The sequence below is a fragment of the Canis lupus genome, chromosome 18 (assembly GCF_003254725.2).
Source record: "Canis lupus dingo isolate Sandy chromosome 18, ASM325472v2, whole genome shotgun sequence".
NCBI classification, from domain to species: Eukaryota; Metazoa; Chordata; class Mammalia; order Carnivora; family Canidae; genus Canis; species Canis lupus.
This window is the reverse complement of record NC_064260.1, coordinates 15,541,057-15,562,099: the sequence shown is the minus strand read 5'-3', so window position 1 is coordinate 15,562,099 and position 21,043 is coordinate 15,541,057. Positions and strand designations below refer to the sequence as shown.

Here is a 21,043-nt window from a genome sequence, read left to right as displayed (position 1 = left end):
GTGACATCAGAATGATGAGAAAGAGAGCAAACATTTGTTCTTTCATTCCTCAATCTCCCGCTCCCATTTTTTTCTCCTAATTTCCTTCTCAATTTTTCTCCTCTATCACCCCACCAGTCTGTGGCAAAGTTCGAACTGTGGGTTTAGAAAACCATACAAGATGTCCCTGAAAAATCAAACTCACTCACTCAGAATAATATTTTGGGACAGAAAACCCACTTTAGGGGTTTCTAGTCAATATCTCTGATTGGCACCAAATCCAAACTAGCTTAATCTTGGTTTGCATACCAAGTTCATACTTTTAATTTTCATTATTCTTTGCATTTAGCAGAACTTATAACCATGGGAAGCATTGTAATTGCTTGTCTTTATTGTAAGAAACTTGGATTTTTCCTTTGTAAAAGTTAAAAAAATAACTGGATGTCTCCAAATTATAAATGATGAAGTTATAATCCAAACCAATAACAAAAGGCTAAAGATCAAATGGGATAAGCTGGTGCTTTCTGAAAATGATATTTGTCAAGGCAACTACCATGTATAGGCCCTACAGTCTTTTAGTTCAATGTTCTCAGGAGACTCGTAGTGATCCGATGGAAACTGTCAAGCCTAGAACAGCTGTGAGTTAGATGGAGCTGAGAAAGGTGATTTGGCCCTGCAGTTAGGGAATGAGCTCTGGAAGATGGAGTGTGAATGCTGGAGGAGCTATAAACCCAGAGGCGCCTCTGACAGATGGCTTCCATCTTGGAGAGGACCTAGAGAGAAGGCCTGAAAATTAAGGTAATACCCAGAGGGATAAGATTAACAGAATCACCCCATTTCTGATCCTATGAGGCATGTGGAAGCTGATCTGATTCTCTCCAGCTGGTATATATGCAGTCTCTGGGAAAAGTTGCATTTAGGCAACTCAAAAATGGGTTTTAGGTACCATGTATACATTTCTTTTCTAAGTTGTCCTCAGCTTACTTTCTTATGCTACTTTGCATTTCTTCTATTTTTTTAAGATGTATTGTTTTTTAGGAGGAGAGAGAGAGAGTATGAGCAGGGGGGAGAGGGAGAGGGAGACACTCCAGCAGAATCCTCACTGAGTGCAGAGCCTGATGCAGGGCTTGATCTCACAACCCTGAGAACATGACATGCGCTGAAATCAACAGTCAGATGCTTAACCAACTGAGCCACCAGGTGCCCTGCTGCCTTGCATTTCTAAGCACCTTTCATTGAACCTCTCAAAGTACAAAACTTAACTAAACCAACTTTGCAGTTCCACATGAGGCAGGGAGTTATTCTGTTGAAAAACATCATGGAAGTCAAATGAATTGGCCAAAGCATATTATGAATCCACAGGTTGGTTTGCAAATAAAAGCCCAGGGTTCAGTGGCTTTTGACTCCCTCTCCTGATAATCACACCTCAATTTGAGGTTTTTTCCCTCCTTGTAAGATAATTTTTATTTATATTATCTTCATATGACATAACTTTTTTAAAAGATTGATTTATTTGAGAGAGAGAGAGAGTGCATACATGCATGCATGACTGGGGGAAGGACAGAGGGAGAGAAGCAGAGTCCCCCACTGAGCACAGAGACCAACACCAGGCTCTATCCCACCACCCTGAGATTATGGCCTAAGCCAAAATCAAGAGTCAGAAGACCAACTGACAACTGACTGAGCCACCCAGGCACCCCCAAGTGACATAACTTTTAAGGAAATGGTAAAGCAAAGCAGAGATAGAGGAAATGTGGTTTTATCTTTCCCTAAAAGCAAATACTCCCAGATTCTGTTCTCTATCTTCTCATTCCCACCACAAAGCATTCCTAGTTTTCTAATCCCTAAATCTCTGGGATAATGACTTTCAGCAAAGTAAAAGGAAGCTACTGACCTCCACATCAGCCTCCAAGGAAAGTACCTATGAAAGACTGAAGCAGTCTTTACGTTCTGTCTCCCTTTCTGATATTTCCCACACAGAACGTAAAGACTGCTAACTCTGGGAAACGAACTAGGGGTGGTAGAAGGGGAGGAGGGCGGGGGGTGGGAGTGAATGGGTGACGGGCACTGGGTGTTATTCTGTATGTTAGTAAATTGAACACCAATAAAAAATAAATTAAAAAAAAAAAAGAAAGACTGAAGCAGACATCCAAATACTTGTAATTCTCTTCTAAAAAAAACAAAAAACAAAAAACAAAAAAACAAAACAAAAAAAAAACACGAAGTGGGGCGGGAACATTGCCTCTTTCTTCCTTCTTACTGGAAATATCTCAGGTCTCTAGTTTTGATCTTCATGTTCTTTTTTTTTTTTTTTTTTTTTTCCTAGTACAGCACCTGGTGAGTTGGCAGAGAGAATCTAAGAATTTGCTGAGAACACTTTTCTTGGCTCAGTGAGAAAAAGTTGACACCCAAGGGCAACATCTCACTGGCTTTTTGTGAACTGATTTCACACTCCTATCTCTGGGGAGTGAAGATTCCTCTCAGTGCTGCCATTTTTGTTAGTGGTCAGCAGGGCTGGGTGTGAGCATATGCTCCTTTGCCCACAGAGGTAGAGGTATGAGATGGCAATGCAGGGAACTAAGGTCTCTTAGTTTCTCGTTGTCATCTGTAGATGCTCCCCTCCTGAGCAGTAGAGTCTCTGCTAATTAGCCAACTGGTGGCATTGTTTCTATGATTGACCCTTTTCAGACCACGAGAAATAGGCCCAGTGAGCAAAGCCCCTGGCACAGAAAAAGATAAGTTTGACTTTTATTTCCAAAAATAGATCACTACTCCTAGCATCCCCCCTTTTGGAAGAGGGCTTGTTATCACCTTCTATCAAATGAAAGCAGCCTTCTCCAACTAGCCTGTCCTGTTGCTTTATTTAGTTGCTCTGCAGTCCTTCATACAAATGTTAAAATACTCAGGTACTTCTACACCACACCTGCATGCACACCACAGCCATTGGATGCCATGAGTAAAATAAAAAGGGATGATCATATAAAACTTCTATAAACACCAGCTTTGTCTTCCTGGAAGGTTCCATCAGATTAAATACAGATGCTATTCAGTAGCAAATAGAGAAACTAGTTTGCCCTCAGACTTCTGAGAAACAAATATAGGTATGGATGTCATTTCAAACATCCCAGGAGTTTCTCATGAAATGCTTCCTTTTACCATTCAACCAGTGAACACTAAAGGGGACAGGTGCCTTCTGGCTTTATGTCATCTATAAAAACCAAGCTGAAGAGTATTCCAACTCTTCAAGTTTGGAAAGAAAAGCCTTGAGCAGCTTTTCTTACTGTCATTAAGGAGGGAATATAGGAAGAATGGACTTTGAAAGTAGAGAGATGTTTTTTGTTGTTTGGGGTTTTTTTTTAATTGTATTTATTTATTAATGAGAGACATAGAGAGAGAGGCAGAGACATAGGCAAAGGGAGAGGCAGGCTCCATGCAGGGAGCCCTATGTGGGACTTGATCCCAGGACTCCGGGATCAAGACCCAAGCTGAAGGCAAATGCTCAATCACTGATCCACCCAGGTGCCCCTGTTGTTGTTTCAGAGAGAGAGCATGTGCATGCATGTGTGTATGGGGAGGGGATGTGCAGAGAAGAAGAATCTAAAGCAGACTCCATACTGAGCATAGAGCCCAACATCAGGCTTGATATCACCACTGTAAGATGACGACCCAAGCCAAAATCAAGAGTGGAATACTTAACCCACTGGGCCACCCAGACACCCCCAGAGAGACATGTTTTAACAAAATATTAATATTTATTTCTTTTTGCCTTTCTAAGTACTAGGTATTCTCCATAAAACATCTTAAAGCATAGTACTCCATAAAACATCTCAGATCCTCAAGATTAGGATTGTTACAGAAGGTATACAAATAGTAGACTGAGCCATAGGAAATTTCTGGCAGTCAACCTTTGACCTAAGGTATGGCAGTTTCCCACAGTTCAACCAACAGGGGAAAAAAATGAGCAATTTTGATACACAAAATAAATTTTACTCTAAGAAGATAGCTTCAAAGTAATACAATCTCAACAGAGAAAGGATTTTCTAAATTTGACATATCAAAGACCATGTAAGAGTGTTTCCTTCCATCTCCCTTTAAGGCCCAGCCTGAAGGCTAGAGTCATCTTAGTATGAAAGATTCTAGAACCTTAGTACACCATAAGAAATTTGAGGGGGAAATAAGTCAACAAGGAGACTATATGGCTTCCTCGGGAGACTTAAAGGAGAGAAGTAGACCACTCTCTTTCTAAAATGCTATGATGGGGATGAATTAGATACTCCAAAAGTAGCAAATAAGGAACTAAAACTTCTGTGAGTCTAAGAGGTTGAAGATCACTTTGAGTTGGGGCCCAGGGTGCAAAGAAGTGTAACCGCAAACAGGCACACGTTCTATGAAACATAGCTGAGTCACATGACTGCTTGTGGTTTCAGTGTAGAGGAGACGAAAGATGGGGAAAGTAGACCTGTACCATTTCCCTGTTGGTAGAAGAGCTTTCTCTGAGATTATTCAAATAATTTTGCACATACACATAAATGCTGGACTCAATAAACTGACTTATTGAGCTTCGTAACAGTCCCCGGAGAGTGGAAGGACACAGACCATGATGACTCAGGTGTAATCCAGCCACGTGGGACCTCACTGGGAATAGCAGGTCTCTGGCACACAGGCTACAATCCCACACCATTGCAGATATAATTAATTGATTCTGGCCAGACATTTCTACTGGAGCCAGAAGGAAGTCTCAGAGTCCTTCTTGACGTAGATTCCAACAGTCACTACTAAGTAATCCAAAGTAAACCTAGAAAATAAACTTTTCCCTTTCTGTGTTCCCCTTCTTGTCTTTGTTAACACCACCCAAATGGTCTCTCCTCACCCTGACAACCCGCTTTACCTAGCCCCCACCTTCATCCACTAGAATATAAATTCTTGAAGTGCAGGGATCTTCTTTCTGTTTATAAATGCAGAAGGCCCTCAGACAGTGCTTGGAACAGGGATGGAGCCCCACAAATATTGACTGAATGACAGTATGACGGGATGAATGACTCTTTACTTGATCAGCTCACACACCACCTCTGTAAGGAACCAACCCCTCTCCATCTCCTCTTGCTTGACAAAACCACACAGGATGAGTAACCTCTTGACCAAATTTACCACACTTGGCCTGTGGACCCTCAACCAATGATTGTTGACTTGAATTACAATAAGAACAGAGACTTGACTAAGTAATTAAAATAATGGCACTTCTCAGAGATATGGTACTTGCACATTTTCAGATAGGTGTTTCATTTCATTTCATTCCACCCTGTGAGTTGATTAGGTTGGGAATTGTCTCCATTATATAGGTGTGAGAACATGGCACACAGGTGGTTTTCTCATGACTTGCTTGTGCCAGAGGTCGTACCTGTCTGCTTGGTGCTCTTTCCATGAGACCGCTGCCATTTTTCTGTATCATTTGCTTCCGTTGAGACTATATCAAATTCTCCAGGTCTGCAGTCTTGCAAATATATACTAGTTACATAGTTGTAGTTAGAATGCATTTTGAGTATTTCTCTAGATTTTTTTAAAAGAAAACTAGTTTTTTAGCCTAATGAATATTGGTATTTTGACTCTATTATGGTAGTTACTAATACATACTGCTCATAACTCTGAGTGATTTGCTTATTTTATTCCTTTTCCTTATTCTCTGAAGAAGATAAGAGACTTTGGATTTTTCCCCGCCCCAGGCCCAGAATTTACCCTTAGTTTTATTTATTTTAGTTTGTTCTATTCAGATATAATTGACACGTAATATTATGTTAGTTTTAGGTGTCCAATGTAATGATTTGATATTTGTATGTATTGCAAAATGATCACCACAGTGAGTCTAAATATCCATCACCATACGTAGTTACAAAATTTTTTTATGATGACGACTTTTAGGAGCTGTCCTCTTAGCAACTTTCAAGTATGCCATATAGTATTAACTAGAGTCATTATGCTATACATTACATCTCATGACTTACTTATTTTATAACTGGAATTTTGTACTTTTTGGCCCGTTTCACGTGTTATCCCTACCCCATACTCCCCACCTCTGGCAACAACTACCAATCTGTTTTCTGTATCTATGAGCTTGTGTTTTTGTTTTGTTTTGTTTTAGATTCCATATATAAGTGAGATCATACCATATTTGTCTTTCTTTGACTTATCTCACTTAGCATAATGCCTTCAAGGTCCATTTATGTTGTCACAAATGGCAAGATTTCATTCTTTTTATAGCTAAACAAATACATGTATACATATACTGCACCTTCTTTATCCATTTATCCATCAGTATTTACTTATGTTGTTTCCATGACCTGGCTATTGAGCAATGCTGCTCAATATATAACATGGAAGTGCATATATCTTTTTGAATTAGAGTTTTCACTTTCTTTGGATAAACACCCAGAAGTGAAAGTTCCAGAAGTGGAATTATTGGATGATATGGTATTTCTGTTATTAATTTTTTTAGCAATTTCTACACTGTTTTCCACAGTGGTTGCACCAATTTATGTTCCTACCAACAGTGCATGAAGGTTCCTTTTTCTCCATGTCCTTGCCAACATTTATTATTTCTTGCCTTATTGATAATAGTCATGCTAACAGGTGTAAGGTAGTACTTCATTTTGGTTTGGTTTTACAGTTCCCTGCTGACTAGTGATGTTGAGCATGGTTTCCCATGTCTGTCGGCCATCTGTATGTCTTTGGAAACATGTCTATGCATATCCCCTATCCATTTTTTGATCAGATTGGGTTTTTTGCTATTAAGTTGTATGAATTATTTATATATTTTGGATATTAGCCCATATTTGATATATCATTTATAAATATTTTCTCCTATTCAATAGCATTTCTTTTTTTTTTTTTAATTTTTATTTATTTATGATAGTCACAGAGAGAGAGAGACAGGCGCAGAGACACAGGCAGAGGGAGAAGCAGGCTCCATGCACCGGGAGCCTGACGTGGGATTCGATCCCGGGTCTCCAGGTTCGTGCCCTGGGCCAAAGGCAGGCGCCAAACCGCTGCGCCACCCAGGGATCCCCTATTCAATAGCATTTCATTTTGTTGATGGTTTCTTTTGCTATGTAGAAGTTTTTTAGTTTAATGTTGTCCCATTTGTTTATTTTTACTTTTGTTGCCTTTGCTTTGGTGTCAAATACAATAAAAACCATCACAAGATTAATGTTAAGGAGCTTACCACCTATGTTTTCGTCTAAGAGTTTATGGTTTCAGGTCTTATATTCAAGCTTTAATCTATTGTGAGTTAATTTTTGTGTATGGTATCCTGCTTTCCCAGCACCATTTATCAAAGAAACTGTCCTTTCCCCATTTTATATCCTTAGCTAATCTGTCATAAATTAATTGACCATATTTGCTTGGGTTTATTTCTGGACCCTATTTTGTTTCATTGATCTTTGTGTCTGTTTTTATGCCAATACTATACTGCTTTGATTATTGTAGCTTTGTAATATGATTTGAAGTCAGGGAACATGATGCTTCCAGCTTTGTTCTCCTTTCTCAAGATTGCTTTGGCTATCCAGGGTCCTTTGTGGTTCCATAAAAATTTTAGAGTTGTTTGTTCTATTTCTGTGAAAAATGTCATTGGAATTTTGACAAGGATTGCATTGAATCTGTAGATTGCTTTGGATAGTATGGACATTTTAACAATATTCTTCTAATCCATGAGCATGGAATATCTCTCCATTTATTTATGTCTTCTTTAGTTTTGGTTATTAATGTCTTATAGTTTTCAGCATACAAGTTTTTCACCTCCTTGGTTAAATTAACTCCTTAGTATTTTATTCTTTTTGATGTAAATGCAAATAGGATTTTTTAAATTTCTCCTTCTGATAGTTCATTATTAATATGCAGAAATGCAATGGATTTTTACATATTGATTTTGTATCCTACTACTTTATTGAATTCCTTTATTACTTCTAACAGTTTGTTGGTGGAGTCTTTAGGGTTTTCTCTATATAATACCATGTCATCTGAAAATAGTGACAGTTTTACTTCTTCCATTCCATCTTATTTTATGCATTTCATTTCTTTTTTTTGCCCAGTTGCTCTGGCTAGGACTTCCAATACCATGTTGAATAAAAGTGATGAGAGTGGACATCCTTGTCTTGTTCCTGATCTTAGAGGAAAAGCTTTCAGCTTTTCACTATTGAGTATGATGTTAGCTGCAGGCTTGTCATATGTGGCCTCCATTATGTTAAGAAACCTTACCTTTGTACTTTCTCTTTTTTTAAGATTTTTATTTATTTATTCATGAAAGACAGAGCGAGAGAGGCAGAGACACAAGCAGAGGGAGAAGCAGACTCCATGTAGGAAGCCCGATGTGGGACTCGATCCCAAGACCCCGGGATCATGACCCAAGCCAAAGGCAGACGCTCAACCGCTGAGCCACCGAGGTGTCCCCACCTTTGTACTTTTGTACTTTCTATGTTGAGAATTTTTATCATAAATGGATGCTGAATTTTGTCAATGCTTTTTCTGCATCTGTTGAGATGACCACATAATCCTATCCTTCATTTTGTTAATATGTGTATCACATTGATTGGTAGATGTTGAAGCATCCTTGCATCCCTGGAATGAATCTGACTTGATCACAGTATGTGATCCTGTTAATGTATTATTGAATTTGATTTGCTAATATTTTGTTGAGGATTTTTGCATGTGTGTTGCCTATAATTTTTTTGTGGCATCCTTGTCTGATTTTGGTATCAGAGTGATGCTGGCCTTGTAAAGTAAGTTTGGAAATATTTCCTCTTCTGTTTTTTGGAAGAGTTTGAGAAGAATTGGTATTAATTCTTTGAACATTTTGTAGAATTCACCAGTGAAGCCATCTAGTCCTGGACTTTTGTTTCTTTAGTTTTATTTTTGATTTTTATCAATTTCTGTTTCATCTTGTTGTTTTAATACCCTAAAATGATGACTTTCCTGTTGACCAATCACTTGAGGCTAATGATAACTACTTAAATTCATACTTCCATGTCTATTATTCTTTTTATTCTCTCCCCTAGAGGGATAGAGTGAATTTTTTACCATCATTTGACAGAAAAGAAAAATGAGGCAGAAAGAAGGGAACTGACTTGCCAAAAATCATTGAATTAGTTAATGACACAGAGACTATTAGAACTCAAGTCTTTTGACCCCACGTCCTGAGCTCTTTCTGCTCAAATGTAATGGCCTTTGTGTGCCGTCTCCAGCCATGCAGTCCCAGGGCATGCTGACAGGAGAGCTCAGACAATGGCTCGGATTGCCTCCTCGCAACAGCCCTACAAGGACACTGGAACCCACCCAGCAGTGCCCTTTCCCATTCTAAGGCCACCTTAGCTCACTCTTCACAAGAAAGGACTGGCTGTGCTAACCGGCACTGCTGCCCAGCAAAGTGAACGGAAACATCATGCAGAGATAAAGTAGAAAGCAGAAACCTCATTCCCTTGCTGCCTTGAAGTAGAGAATAAAGCATCCTTGGAGGTCCTCCTTCTGAGAGTGGGTTCACCTTCAGAATATAAATGGCAGCCTCCTCCCCATGCCACTTCCTACTCTCGAGGCAGGCAAACTGCACATTTGGTGGGTAAGACACATGACTTGGACTTCAATCTTGCAATCAAATATATTTTTAATTCAAGTCCCATGCAATTTGGTTAATATTAACTTTATTGGGTAATTATCTTATTTGGAGTGCTCTTAACAGTACTGCCGACAAGAATGTCAGCTTGCTACAAGAGATGGGCTTGCTGACGGCAACACAAAAAGGAGCTGAGGCAGGTTTTTCTTTTAACCTATTTATTAAAATTTTATGAGTAAGTCATTTTCTCCCTTGTGGGCTTTCCCTTCTAGCTTGTATGGGATCACAGCTGCTTGAATGTAAATGAAGCCACCCAGTCTCCCTGTCATCCACAGCAGCTGTCTCAGAGCCAGAGTGGCCCTCTGGGGGGGTCTCTCCCCCACCCAGGAACTGATGGGGCAATGAGGGGCTGCTGGCTGTACCTCACCCACCGTCTTGGTGAGCTGACCACAGACAGGCAGGGTGCTGCTGTGGGGGAGTCAGGGTGGGCCCTGCCCTGATATGGAGGGGGACCTTCTATACCTGGTCCCGATCAGCCCTGATTGTCCTTACTCATGACGGGGAAGTCACAGCCCCATCAGCACCACCCAAAAGGCCATCACAATTAGCATCAGGCTGTCATGATTCTCCACAGCAGAACCAAAGTGCTCTCCAGTTAGGTAAATTTAAGAAATATTATACAGGGGAGCCTGAGTAGCTCAGTCAGTTAAGTGTCTGCCTTCAGCTCAGGTCATGATCTCAGGGTGCTGGGATCAAGCTCCACATCAGGCTTCCAGAGCTTAAACCCCAGTAAAGCTTCTACGTAAATGCGCATCACTATGTCCCAGTGTTTTTCCAGAACTTGAGCTTTATGGAAAAAGAGTTTTTTGACTACTTATATTCTGGGCATCAAGATACAGTCCATTTTATTCAAGTGCTTTTGTATATTCAATTCTATCTGATTTTGTTCCTTTTATGGAGTTTTGCTCTGAGGATCTCTGTTTGCAGTACCCAGAGCATGCTGGATTAAAGTCCTCAGTCAGGAGGCAAAATATATGACTCTTAGCATCTTTCTACATTAGAGCAGAACCACACTGTAAAATTTCCACTTGCCCTGCCTCTTTGATGCAAGGCAAATGCTGAGCCATCGTTACAGTTAAAACAGTTAAATCGCTAGCTTTTCTGGGACGGGTTTGATTTCAAGAGTCATTGTCAATGCACAGGTCAAAGGTTGAATCACACCAAGGCTCAAAAGTAGGATAACCATAATATGCTATATTCAGGCAGTTAAATACAGCTACTAATTTTTCATAGGTTACCAACCAAATAATACTTCCAGGGAAGCCTCAGCAATCTTAACATTACCTACCCATTCGTGCCTGAATACCAACATTTTTGGTTAAAAAAAAAAAAATTTTTTTTTTTTCATTTTCCTGCCAGTTACATATAGGGGACCAGGTAGAGAAAAGTTACAGAGATTAAAGAAATAGTTTGCAAGAATTTAAAATGCCCTCTCCTGCCAGACTGAAGAATATGATTTAAAACCTCAAAGGTTTTCACTTGCCCTGAAGCAAGCAGCCACTATAATAATTTAACTGGAACCTTTTATTATATAAGTCATTAACTTTAAAAATGCAAATCTTCTGAATATAGCCAACAACTAACAATTTTTCTTCTTGGCTAAAAGGCTATTCTTCAGGGTTTCTCCTAGATTCTCTGAACTTTCTCTTCCGTATTTTTTTCTTAGCTTCTCAGAACATAAAAAATGCATGCTCACATTTTTCTTAAATCGTGATTTTCCACATGTGCCCTAAAATGCCTCCTATTCGTATCAGAATCTCAGAATGCATTGTTTGGGAAGAAGAGAAGGAGAATGTAATTTCAAAAATAGCCTCTATCCATATTTTCTAGTCTGGGTTTAAGGTATGAGCTAGCTAGTACCAGACCAATGCCAAAGAGGGGATCTAGATCCAGTGGATATAAATCTAAATGCATTCCTAATAACATCAAAGCTTTGTTGTGGTGAACATCATAGACATGAAGGACTAGGAAGTAAATCCCTTCTGTGGGTCCAAAGTCATCTGGGCTACAGCTGAAATTATCTGCCTACACTGACAAATTATTTGGAAATACTACACTTTGCCGTTACTACAATACAATACCAAACAGAGCGAATTTTTTTAAACCACACCTCAAATCCGTGCTACCAAGATACCTATGGGTCCCCCCACCCCTGCTGCCAATATGATCCTCTCTCTCAGGCCTTCCTCCCAAGCTCTCGCAAAGACATCTCGGGTCTGAAACACCCCAAGTCCTAGTCCGGGCACAAGAGCCCCCTGACTGCTCACTCTTTTACTCGTGGTTCCCACATAACCCTGGGCTTCAGAATCATCTCCCAAGGCCTCCTCTGCTGGGCCCCACTCCCAGGGTGTCTGTTACCTGGGGTGGGGGAGGAGGTGCCAAGAGTGAGAATCCTAACATGCTCCCGGGTTATATGAATCTGCTGGTGGTCCCAGGACCACACCTGAAGAATCTCCGCTCTTAAACTGACAAGAAAATGCCACTGCAATGTCCCAGATATTTATCCTGACGTTTGGGTGAGGGGTTCTGTTCATCGCATATTTCCCTTGTGCCTAGTCTCCTACTTTACAGCACGTGGGACTGTGAGGGTCACCGTGGGTGGCCGGGCTGTTAGACTGGGGGGTAACTAATCTCATGAGGTATGAAGCTGTGACAGGCCTTTACAAGGGGAACAAACACAGCTCAAGGCTGGATACCCCTCACTCCTGATTCAACTGTGACAAGCAGCCCCATTGAGAAGTAAAACCGTGCTCAGATTTAGTGATCCCTGGCCATCCTGCTGGGAAGCACCGTTATGCTCCAGCATCTTCCAGAGGGCACAGGGCTATCTGGTCCCGAGCGTCAGGTGGTCTGGGCCACTGTCGCAGGGAGTTCAACTGTAGCCCTGCAGGTGACAGTGCGGCCTGCAGAGAAAGAAGCTGCCTCTCGTCTTCATATTCTGACTTGAAAGGACCATGTTCCATGTATCATTTTTAATGGATCCTTGTATGTTCTTTGATGTGTTTGGAGATGAGCACTCAGGCTTGAGCACTTGGTATCTTCCTCCCCGGTGCTCCTAGAAAACAGGGATCAAGGGGTAAGCAGGGAATGGTACTCAAATGAGCCCTGAAGCCCGTTGGCGGACAGCCCCATCCCTCCCAATTCGGTCACCGTGGGCCCAGGGCCTGTTGGGAGTAAGGAGTCACGAGGCTTTTCCCGAGGATGCTCTCCCCGTTGCTCTGTCTGCAGCTCCTCACTTCCCTTTGCAGCTAATTATTCCCTTGGCCTGATCCAAACTCCCAAAGGCAACCTTCCCAGAAATCCCCAGTGGCTCATCACCAGCACTTCAGAGAAAACTGCTTGTCTTACTTAATTACAGCACAGAAAACTGGGCAGAGCGTATCCGAGTCCTCTCTGGCTGCTGCTAGCTGAGAAAACCTCTTGTCTTCTCTTTCTCCCTATCTGAGTGACTGAGCAGGAGGCAGAGGTGGAGTGGAGACACAGCAGAAATCGTGTTCTTTTGAGAAATTCCCCCACGTGAAAGGAAAGGGGAAGACAGGGACCCCTTGTGATTGAACCAAGGCACTGTGGCAGCCTAATGTCACCAGCTGCTTGTTGGGCTGTGCAGGTTTGATGTCGAGGAGAGACTCGGGGGTGTATTTAATCTGTTCTCCTTCTCCAAACAGTGCTCCCACAAGCTCCTTCCATGAGGACCTGGGCTCAGCTTCCTGGGGCCACAGCCCTGCTTCAGAGGAAAGAGAAGGACCTCTCAGGGTGGTGGAGCCGCAGGTGCCACAGTTGACAGACCCTGAGCACCACTCTCAGAATGTCCTTCCCATGCCATTGGAACCACAAGATTGAGCAAGGGTGGGGGGCTCAGATTTGTCATTGTCAGGAGCTCTCAGTGGTCCCCACCTCCACTCATCTAAAGCCCAACTCTACTGTGAATCAGCTGATTCTCCCCACCCCCATGTGTGGGTGGCGACCACACCACCTCAGGCCCTTGTGCCTCGATGAGCATTTGCATCACCTAGCCATCATTGGTTGACTGTCACTAAGGGGCATGAGGTCTGGTGTAGGGGGAGGGGAGGCAGGGACATGCCAACCACAGACATCACCACTCCACAAATTGACCCAAGAAGTACCCAAGCTCTTCATACTCACCTAGAAGGAATACTTATCCTGATTCCCTCACTCTGTTTCTCCAGCTTTCCAGCCATTATGTGTACCCTACAGGAGCTCCCTGAACCTATAACATCCACTGATTTCCCACACACAGCTCCTCCAGCCATGGCCAACACACACTCCCGCTGACCTCAAGGCCTCCTTCCCCTCCCACCGTCCTCCCGGAGCTTCCAGGGTGAGGCACCTACAGGGCAGTGGTTGGGTGCCCTGGCTCTGGCACCAGCCTGCCTCAGTTACAATCCAGGCTCTAACATGTGGTCTGTCACATTCAGCCAGTGCTGAACTACTTTGTGTTTCAGTGTCCTCTTCTCTAGCGTGAGGGTGGTGAGGGGCACCTGGGGGGCTCTCGGTGGAGTATCCACTCTTGGTTTTGGCTCAGGTCATGATCTCAGGGTCATGAATCAGGGCCATAGGATTGAGCCCCACAGAGGTTCCATACTCAGTAGAGAATCTGCTTGAGATTCCCTCTCTCCCTCTCCCCAACCCCTGCAGGTGTGTTCTCTCTCTCTCTCTCTCTCTCTCTCATAAATCTTTTTAAAAAATAAAATGGAGACAGTGATGACTGAGCCCACCATGGAGGGACATCAGGAGAGGTCAATTCAATGGAATGATTTCATGTACATTACTTGCCATAAATCCTGGCCAAATATGTGTGAACTACAATTATTCTTCAAGATCCAGTTGGAATGCTACACGTGTCCTCAGAAACCTGGCCTTCCCTCTTCTGCTCCCCACACGTGAGCCTTCTACAGCTATTTTCCCATCTATGTGATGACAGGCCGCTTCGTGTTGTAGAGCATGAACTCTGCAGCCAGACTTCCTGGGTTCAGAGGCCTGGCTCTGCTACTCAATAGCTATGTGACCTCCATGCCTCAGTTTCTTCTCCTGTAGAATGGGATAACAGTCAAACCTCCCAGGCTTGCACACTTTGTGAACACTCTGGCAGCTGCCCCCTAGTCTTCCTTCACCCTCAAACCCTGCCACCTCCAGAGACCTTGTCAGAGACCATCCACATAGATTTCCTCTCTGTCTTGCCTTCAGTTCCTGTGCACCCCAGCCACCAACTCTAGACCTTGGACTCTGCCATTACCTAGAACCTCTGAAAAAGCAAAATCAGATCCCTATCCTCTCTCCTTCAAGCTGATCAAGACCTTGATCCCTCAAACTTGACTCTTCTCTGTCATCATTGGCTTTCTGATGCGTGCACCCTCACTTCAGTCCTTCCTTTGCCAGCATCCTGAAGTCCTTTACTATGTGTCCTTTTTTTTTTTTTTTTTTTTTTTTTTTTTTTCTATGTGTCCTTATACAAGTCCTCCAAGATGCCAACCCAACATTCATCCAAACTGTCTGCTTTTCCTTGATTCTAGCCCTGGACCATTAGATGGGACCAAAGGGAAAAGAAGATCACACAAGCATAGAAGTAGGTACCATTTTCATGGATGCAGTCCTGGGTCTCTCTGCTTGGTCCTCTGCTATCCCCACAGTGGCTATCCCAAGTCTTCCCAAACTCCTGAAAGTCTCATCTCCCCAATTCCCCCACCTCTCTAAGCACGCAGCCTTGTCTCCCACCTCAGAGGAGAAAGAGGTGCCATCAGATAAGCGTCACCTTACAGCTGCTATGCATCTTCACATTTCTCTTCCTCTGCACCCTCATTTTCCTATTCTCTCCTGTCACAGTGGAAGAAGGGTCCCTCCTTCCACCCTAAGCAAATCCCTCTGCCTGTATTTGGAACCCAGCTCTCTGTGTTCTGCAGAACCTCACAGTATCATTTGCCCCAGGACCTCTCTTTACCCTCTCCTGGCATTCTTCCCATCAGTATGAGATGTGCTCTCAAGTCTGATAACTTAAAAATAAAAACCTTTTCTCAACCCTACAAACCCCTAGAACTACCCCCTCTCCTTGAAGCTTCTTGACAGAGTTACTTTCACCTTCTGTCTCCTCACTATAAGCTGTCTTCTGGCTTATTAGATTTTCACCAATGTCACCAGTGACCTCTGTGCCACTAAATATAAGGAACACTGTTTGGTCTTTATCCTTTTCTGCTCCTCTGTAGCATTTGTCTCTGCTAACCACTCCTTCCTGCCTAGAGCCCTGTCTTCTTTTGGCTTCCACGACACCATATTCTTCTTGTTTTTCTCTTTCATTGAAATGTATTCTGCTTTGAGGGTCTCTCTTCCCCCCACCCGCCCCTTAGATATTGGTGCTCTGTGTGTGTCAATTACTAAAACTGTTCCGGTGATCTATTATTGCAGAACAAACTACCCCAGAACTTGGCAGCATAAAGCAACAACCATTCTATTACATTCATAATATTGTGGGTCAGAAATTCAGGCAGGGCTCTGCAAGGCAATTCTTCTGCTCTACATGGCATTGCCAGGGGTCACTTGGTGACGTTCAGCCAGCAGCTCGGCTGAGCTGAAAGGTCCATGAGGTCTTCACTCACATACCCAGCACTTGGCAGGGAGAAGCAGAAAACTGGCACCCTCCCTCTCCAGGGGGTCTTAGACCTCTCCACAGAGGTTCTCCAGCAAGGCTGTTGGTCATCTCATGAGGCAGACCAGGGAGCCATGACAAGTGCTCCAAGATGGAGGGATCTTGGAGAAAGCTGCCAATTTCTCAAAACTGGGCCTGGAATCTGATGCAGCATTATTTTTACCTTGTTCTGTTGGCCAACCAATCATAAGCCTACCTAGATTCAAAGGGAGGAGATATAGACCTCATCTCTCAATGGAAAGAGGGATCTAGGACTTTGTGGCTGACTTCAATCCACCACAGCCCTCTCCTTGGCAAAGAGCAGTCTCCACACAGCCACCATCATCTTTCTCCTGAGTCACTGCAAGGCCCTCCTAACTCGTCTCCCTGCTCCTATGTTGCCCTTTCCGTCCTGTTATCCACAGTGAAGCCAGAGAGACCTTTCTATAATGCATATCCCATCACATTACTCTCCTGACCGAACCACTTGGCAGCTTCCCACTGCCATGACTCAACTCCTTAGCATGGAGTCCTTTGTGGGTCCTTTGCAATTTGTCACTCCTGATGCCATCACTTCACCCCTCACAACTTCTTATACTCTCAACTCTACAATACTGATGTCCCCAGGTATGCCATGTTCTCTTTTATCTTCAAGACTTTGTACATTCTTTTCCCTTTGGAATATCCTTCTACCCAGCACTCCCCATGCTCCACCTCCCATGGTTGAGCACAAGTATGGACCACACACACACATACACACACACACATTTTCCATTCTCACCCTCCTTCAGATCTTGGCTTAGACAAATGATTCTTGAAATGTGGTCCCAAAGCAGGCAGCATCAGCATCAACTGGAAACTTGTTAGAAATTCACATTCTCAGGCCCCAGATGTACAGAATCAGAAATTCTAGAGGTGAGGCCCAGAAATGTCTATTTTGACAGTCTTCTGATTCAGTCACCTGGGTCTGGTGCATACTGATGCCTGAGAAACACTGAAACAGTTAGACAACATTTCCCCAGGCAGCTTTCCCTGACCTAATCCTCCACCAAACTACTAGGATAGGGATCTCTCCTGCAGATTTCCTGTCATCCCTCTCTCCCCGCGATCATATCCCTATCATAGGGTACTGTAATTACCTGCTTACTTGTATGCCCCCAGCAGGGCCCCCTTTGAGCTCCCATAGGCAGGGGCTGTATCATAAGTATTACCATATCCTCAGCATCTACATAATGCCTGTCCTATTGGCAGTAGCTCAATATGAAATTGTGAAGCCAAGATTCAAACCCCTGTGTGCATCCCAATCTTCTATCAATGTAGATTATAAACACCCAAAACAAGAGATCTAATGCACTGAGGATGTTGTTAATCAGCAGCTGGGATCAGTCTTCCAGTAAATGCCTTGATTCTTGTATAATAGAAAGGAGACACGGAGTAGATACAGTGCCTACAAAAGATTTTAATAAAACCCCAGAAGGGAAATATGTGCTCTATTGAATCAACCAAAAACCCTGAAAATGGACTATCTGACTCAAGTCCTGAAGTGAGATAAACTAAGCTCATCATCTTCCCATTTCTGCATGGCCAATTCCTCCATTGTTTGCATTTTAATACACTAACTATGTTTAACTGAAGTTTTTAAAATGCCACTGCCTCTTTGGAAATTTGGCAGAAGAGAAGAATCTGGGTCACGCAACTGTGAAATCTAAATAAGGTATAATTAATATGTCCATCAACTTTCACAGAAGTGATGCTAGTTTGCAAACTATTCATTAATTTTGAACAATGACAGCAACCGGTTACAATGCAGACACCGCGCCGAAGAAGAGAGGCTTGTTGTGGTGCCAGCCTGGGTGTCGCTGGCAGTGTGTAGGAACGACCCGCTTCCACGTGCTGCATGGAGAGAGATGATTACTTAAGACTTTGGGGCTAGAATTATGAGAGTGGCAATATGACTCCTGACTCCCAGTTCTTTTAAATGTTACCTTGTAATTCATGAAATACTCTCCAAATGGTGAAAAACATCTCGTAAATCCCTAGGGAATTTGGGAAAACAGGCCCTTGGCACCAGAAATAAAACGTGAGGGCAGCCCGGGTGGCTCAGCGGTTTAGCGCTGCCTTCAGCCCAGGGCCTGATCCTGGGGTCCTGGGATCGAGTCCCACATTGGGCTCCCTGCAGGGAGCCTGCTTCTCCCTCTGCCTGTGTCTCTGCCTCTGTGTGTGTGTGTGTCTCTCATGAATAAATGAATAAAATCTTTTTTAAAAAAAGAAATAAAACATGAAAATGGCTGCATCTGAAAATCAGGAGAGACCTGAATTCAAGTCCCAGGCCCTAACTAGTTCCTTGGCCTATTTAACATTTCTATACTTCATCTGCAAACTGTGCCAATAATACCGCTTCAGAATGTTGTTTTGAGGATTAAAGAAGATGATGCAGATTTCCACTCAACACACAGGCAGCTTTTATGCCAAATATTATGCCAAATAGCTGTCATTTCTATCTTTTGTAGTCAGAATTAAGACAATGATATCAAAAACCAAGTGGATTGCCTTTCTGTGCTACCCAGGGAAGCGTCCATCTGGCACTGTTTGCATTCCTGTTGTAACTGAAAGGGAAACTTTGACAATATCTGGAGACCTTGGTGTCCTGCATATGAAGGATGAGCATGTCCTCAAATTCCTTGCAACAGGGAACCCACTTAGCTGGGACCAACGTTGACTTCCAAATGGAATAGTACATCTACAGAGGGAAAGGCGATGGGATCTACATCACGAATCTCAGGAGAACCTGAGAGAAGCTTATGCTGGCAGCTTATGTCATTGTTGCCACTGAAAACCCAGTTGACGTCATGTCATATCATCCAGGAATATGGCCGGCGAGCTACATGAAGTTTGCTGCTGCTACTGGAACCATTCCCAAGGCTGGCCACTTCACTCCTAGAACCTTCACTAACCAGATCTAGGCAGCCTTCCAGGTGCTGAGACTTCTGGTGGTTACTGATCCCAGCACTGACCACCAGCCTGAGTCTTATGCTGACCTTCCTACCATCACTCTGTGTAACACAGACTCTCCTCTGTGCTGTGTGGCATTGCCATCCCTTGCCACAAATAAGGGAACTCACTCAGTGGGTCTGATGTGGTGGGTGCTGGCCCGGGAGGTTCTGCAAGTGTGCGACACCATTTCCCATGAGCACCCATGGAAGGTCATGCCTGGGGTCTACTCTTACAGAGATCCTGAAGACATTGAAAAGGAAGAGCAGGCTGCTGCTGAACAGGCTGTGACCAAGGAGGAATTTCAGGGTGAGTGGCTGCTCCAGCTCCTGAGTTCGCTGCTGCTCAACCTGAAGTCACAGACTGGTTGGTCTGAAGGCAGGCAGGTGCCTTCTGTGCCTTTCAACAGTTCCCTACCCAAGACTAGAGCGTCCAGCCTGCCACTGAAGACTGGCCCACGGCTCCCACTCCTCAGGCCACTGAATGGATAGGAGCAACCACTGAGTCATCCTAAACTGCTCTTCCACAAAGGCAAACAAAATGGAAATAAGGTTGATGGAAAATAAACAGTTTGTGGGAGTGAATGGGTGACGGGCACTGGGGGTTATTCTGTATGTTAGTAAATTGAACACCAATAAAAAATAAATTAAAAAAAAAAGAAAATACAAAAAAAATAAAAAAATAAACAGTTTGTGGAAAAAACAAACAAGCAAAAAAAAAAATAAAAGGACTGTAGAAAACAGTATGTGTTTCCTCAGGAAATTAAAAACGGAACTATCATAGGAGGCAGTACCCCAACTTCTAGGTGTATATCCAATAGAATTGAAAGCAGAGTCTTAGAGAGGTATGTGCCACCCTATGTCAGGACAGTATTATTCACAATAGCTAAGAGGTGCAAGCAACCCAGGTGGCCACTGATGGATGAATGGATAAACAGAACATGGCATACACTATGGAAAATTATTCTGCCTTAAGAAAGAACGGAATCCTGTCGCATGCTACAGCATGAATGCACCTTGAGAACTTTACACTAAGAAAATAAGCCAATCACAAAAAGATAAATACTGCACAATCCCACTTATGTGATGTATCTAAAGTCGCCAAACCCATAGAAGTCAGAGTGTTGGCTTCCACAAGCTGGGGGGAGGGAGAAATGGGGAGTGTGAATAAAATTGAACCATATACTTAATGGTTAGGATGGTGGAGTTTAGGTTATTTGGGTTTTTTCAACCACATTAAAAAAATTTTTTAATTAGGGGCCCCTGGGTGGCTCAGTGGCTGAGCGTCTGCCTTTGGCTCAGGTTATGATCCTCAGGCCCTGGAATCGAGTCCCACATCAGCCTCCCCTCAGGGAGCCTGCTTCTCCCTCTGCCTATGTCTCTCCTCCTCTGTGTCTCTCATGAATAAATAAAATCTTTTTAAAAAATGTTTTAAATTAAAAAGCTGGACCCTGTTCCCTTTATTCCCTATAATGCTGTGTACTCCTACCCCTCTCACCACTCTGACTCAGTCCCTTTACCTCTCTCCTCCCCCTTCCCCACCCGCATTTTGGGTGCAGATTCCTCAGGGTTCTGGCCTCAGATATCCTTTCTTCCTGCTGTTGCACTGCTGAGGATTTCAGCCACACCCCAGCTCTACTAGCCACGTACATGTTGATGGTTCTACTCTGCTCTATCCCAAGTCTCTAAAATAGGCCTGGAGCTTAGTAGGCACTCAGTAAATACCTGTAGTAAATGAATATCTAGATCTCTAGCCCTACTCAACCTGAGGCTCCATCTGCT

The 21,043-nt window shown here is 43.2% G+C and overlaps 1 protein-coding gene, 1 long non-coding RNA gene and 1 pseudogene across 5 annotated transcripts in view; 2 read left to right on the top strand and 1 right to left on the bottom strand.

Annotated features, from left to right (window-relative positions):
• Positions 1-21,043, top strand: part of LHFPL3 (LHFPL tetraspan subfamily member 3) — a 563,045-nt gene that overhangs the window by 422,621 nt on the left and 119,381 nt on the right. The window lies entirely within an intron of this gene.
• LOC125752909 (uncharacterized) overlaps positions 10,955-21,043 on the bottom strand; it is a 48,921-nt gene continuing 38,832 nt past the window's right edge. For both annotated transcript variants that reach the window (XR_007403497.1, XR_007403498.1), the window contains one exon: positions 10,955-12,689. This is a non-coding gene — a long non-coding RNA (uncharacterized LOC125752909). The remainder of the gene's footprint in view (positions 12,690-21,043) is intronic.
• On the top strand, positions 18,890-20,473 carry LOC112661338 (40S ribosomal protein SA-like; annotated as a pseudogene).